Here is a 4,528-nt window from a genome sequence, read left to right on the forward strand (position 1 = left end):
AGCAAGAAACAGCTGGCAACCACTCTGAGATTATCCAGTTATGTCATGCCTTCTTATTTTATGCCTCTAGATTTTCTCTACTTATGCTGATAATATGTTGGAGCATTCTCATGCCTTTCTGTTTTTTCACTTTATGGCTTTTAGAGTCTCTAACAAAATTATTTGGTTGATATGACAGAATTTCTTTTCTATCTTTGGTTATTCACGCTCTGGACCACTTTCTTGATGACCATATGAATGGAGTATCCTTCAGTTTAACTTGCCTGCTACCATTTCCCTTGCACAAAGCAAATTATAATTAAATTGCACTTAGAGGATTTGTAGGTGGAATTCCCTAGTGTGTAATAGATAACAGAAGTCATACAAGTCCATTGATCTGAGAAAGAATATTCTGGGAAGAATATGGTCTTCAAATGCAATATAATGACTCAGTGATTTACTGCATATGGAAGCAGACCACATGCCACAAGTGCTTGTGATCACAATCATGTTAGCTTTCATGCTGCTCTTAAAAGACTGAGGCAAAAAAGCCTCATTTCCAGTTCTTCATAGAGATTTTAATGCAACAAAATTGAGTGGAATGCATTCCCTCTGACACATTATTCCTGTACTCAAAACATAAGCTATTACTCGGAAAAATAGCTTTTTTTTTTTTTTAGAAAACCATATTTTGAAAAAGAACTTTTCTGGTCAGCTTTTCTGTACAGGTAAGCTCATCTGATGAGAATATTGCCATATAGTAACACTCAGACTTCAATAGGAAGCACTTTACTTGCTGCTGATCAAGCAACGTTTTGCAAAAAAACCTTGTGTATACCCTTTTATGGCAGGTTATGTTGAAGGGGAACCTTTTAACAACATTTTTACCATTAATTCTTACATTTTCTGAGCAAAACTGAAGGCAATGGATATAAGCTTTGACTGTGACATTCTAAAGAAAAAGAGAAAACTCTTTGTCTCCACATATATTAAGGGTTGCATGACAATTTGTTTTGTAAAGAATAAAATACATTTTTCATAACCTAGAAGATGCTTGGAAGTTTTTAGTGGAAATTTTATCACCATGTCAAGTAGCAGTCAACACAGGACAGCCTATCAAATGGAGCATAACTCCATTGTCAGAGATCTAAAATGTTCGCTCTGTCTGACATAGAGAAGAATGATTGGACTTTGCTGATTGACTTTTTTCTCACTGAACTTGTATGACTTTTTAAGCTATAAAAGGAATATTTGATTAAATTCATGGAAAGCAGCCAACCTATTATTTAATATTCCACATGACTGGATATTATTATTGATGGATAATACATAATTTGTTGGAATATAGCAAGGAGAGTTGTGCATATTTTTCCAGTTATATATATAAATCACCGAGTAATCTTTTTTGTTTATTTTTCTTATTATTTTTCTATTAGATAGATGAACAAATAGAAATTAAGTGACATAACATGAGGCATAGTTTTTTTCTGTAGAGTTATATTTCTATTTTCTAGATTTTGTAAATTGGTCACTGATGTAATTATGTAAAACAGATAAAAATATAATGGGAGATGACTGCGAAATAAGACGGCATACTGATATATTCAGAATAGCACCTTCAAAACAGAAATATGATAAATTATGTCTTAAAAACATAGCCAAGGAATACTTTGGAGGTTTCTAAAATAAATTTGCAAATAAAGAAAAGCTCATCAATCTTATAATTTCTGTAACAAGAAAGAATTTATGACATACTCCCCTTAGATGCTGTAAAGCCTGATTTTGCTTCTTTCTTTGCCTTAAACATTTTGTCTGAAGGCTGACCATTTGTGTGTTAGTTTCGTAGTGCCAGCAGTGAGTAGTGGCGGTGGTGCAGCAGCAGACCTCCCCAAAGATGGAGCTTGGGATGTCACCTGAGAGCCTCATCTATGGTGCTGGGTTCAATGGGGCGGAGGTGGAAGAGTAAGCACCGCTCTCCCTCGCCTGGCTGACCTCAAGGCCTGGAGCCGCTGCTGCAGCGGGAGGTGATGTAGTGGTGGGTGCTGTTCCCCTCCCCCCACCTTCCTCCACCTGCCGGACTGCCCAGGCATACAATCCCAAAAGATACATGGCAAGACCACCTTATAAAAGAACTTGCAAGGAACCACGCAGGGGGCTCTCACTCTCTCTTGCCCATCACTTCGATCACACTAGCCTGGACCACACGGCCTGGAAAAAGCTGCTGTTGTGACTACATGTTCCCAAGGAACGGCTGCTGCCCATTGATGTGGTGAATTCTTTCCTTTTCTCTCTCTCTCTTTCTCGCTGTCTCCCTCCCATTACCTTACGGCGTTCATGTTGGACTGGATGAGTGACCTTGGCTGCATTCAGGGATCAGATTGTGATCTAAACAGGTTGAGATTTGTTTCTGTAACTTTGGGAAGTTGTACCCCCATGTCTCGGCTGTGTGCCCAAGTATTTTGGTCTGTCTGCATTTGCCGGAGCCAGAATAAATATTGCTTTTGTTTTTTGCCCTGGGAGTGACCTTGTTGGCCTCTGGATCACCGCACAGATAAAGGAACTTCCCCTCCCCATCAGGCCTAGACACGAGTTGACAGCTCATGGGTCTAGGAGCTACCCTGTGTCTTTCAAGTGGGCAAGTTGAAAGAGGCCTGGATGCAAGTTGACAGCTCATGGATCTAGGAAACACCCCATAGGGATGAGTTGACAGCTCGTGTATCTAGGAAATACCCCCTGTCTTTTGACTGGGCAAGTTAATAGCTTGTGGATCTGGAAAGTGACTACCCCTTCCTTCTCTCTTCCTCAGCCTTATTCTCCTTATCCTGCCCCCTTCTTGTAAGTGTCACCACTATAGACAGCATGGACCCAAGTTCTGGCTTTGAGTTCTGTGACATGTTTAAGTCATGGGGTGGAATGTAAAGCTTGACTTTGCTTCTTTCTTTGCCTTAAACATTTTAGAAGGCTTCCCATTTGTGTGTTTGTTTTGTGGCACCAGCCACAAATGACCTTGTTGGCCTCCAGGTTGCCACATGGATAAATGCACCCCCTCTTCCCATCAAGCCTGGACGCGAGTGTGTGGCTCATGGGTCTGGGGCAGGACAGATGCTATTGAGAATTTTGTGCGTAACAAGTCTTAAGAAAACCTTTGTGCTTCACAGAATCACAGAATCACAGAATAACCAGGTTGGAAGAGACCCACCGGATCACTGAGTCCAACCGTTCCTACCAAACACTAAACCATATCCCTCAGCACCTCGTCCACCCGTGCCTTAAACACCTCCAGGGAAGGTGACTCAACCACCTCCCTGGGCAGCCTGTTCCAGTGCCCAATGACCCTTTCTGTAAAGAATTTTTTCCTAACGTCTAGCCTAAACCTCCCCTGGCGGAGCTTGAGGCCATTCCCTCTTGTCCTGTCCCCTGTCACTTGGGAGAAGAGGCCAGCTCCCTCCTCTCCACAACGTCCTTTCAGGTAGTTGTAGAGAGCAATGAGGTCACCCCTCAGCCTCCTCTTCTCCAGGCTAAACAACCCCAGCTCTCTCAGCCGCTCCTCATAAGGCCTGTTCTCCAGCCCCTTCACCAGCTTTGTTGCTCTTCTCTGGACTCGCTCCAGAGCCTCAACATCCTTCTTGTGGTGAGGGGCCCAGAACTGAACACAGCATTCGAGGAGCGGTATCACCAGTGCCGAGTACAGAGGGAGGATAACCTCCCTGGACCTGCTGGTCACGCCGTTTCTGATACAAGCCAAGATGCCATTGGCCTTCTTGGCCACCTGGGCACACTGCTGGCTCATATTCAGTCGGCTGTCAACCAACACCCCCAGGTCCCTCTCCTCCAGGCAGCTTTCTAGACAGACTTCTCCTAGTCTGTAGCACTGCATAGGGTTGTTGTGTCCCAAGTGCAGGACCCAGCATTTGGCCTTGTTAAACCTCATGCCATTGGACTCTGCCCAGCGGTCCAGCCTGTTCAGATCCCTTTGCAGAGCCTCCCGACCCTCCAAAAGATCGACACTTCCACCCAGCTTAGTGTCGTCCGCAAACTTGCTAAGGGTGCACTCGATGCCTTCATCCAGATCATTGATGAAGACATTGAACAGGGCTGGACCCAGCACTGAGCCCTGGGGAACCCCACTTGTCACTGGCCTCCAGCTGGATTTCACACCATTTCCCACCACTCTCTGGGCCCAGCCATCCAACCAGTTTTCCACCCAGGAGAGTGTGCGCCTGTCCAGCCCAGAGGCTGACAGTTTCTCAAGCAGAACGCTTTGAGAAACTGTGTCAAAGGCTTTGCTGAAGTCCAGGAAGACCACATCCACAGCCTTTCCCTCATCCAGTAGCCGGGTCACTTTGTCATAGAAGGCGATCAGGTTAGTCTGTCAAGACCTGCCTTTTGTGAACCCATGTTGACTGGGCCTGATCACCTGGTTCTCTTGCATGTGCTTCATGATAGCACTCAAGATCACCTGTTCCATGACTTTCCCTGGCACTGAGGTCAGACTGACAGGTCTGTAGTTTCCTGGGTCCTCCCTGCGGCCCTTCTTGTAGATGGGCAC

This window comes from Phaenicophaeus curvirostris, chromosome 9, assembly GCF_032191515.1.
Source record: "Phaenicophaeus curvirostris isolate KB17595 chromosome 9, BPBGC_Pcur_1.0, whole genome shotgun sequence".
Lineage (NCBI taxonomy): Eukaryota > Metazoa > Chordata > Aves > Cuculiformes > Cuculidae > Phaenicophaeus > Phaenicophaeus curvirostris.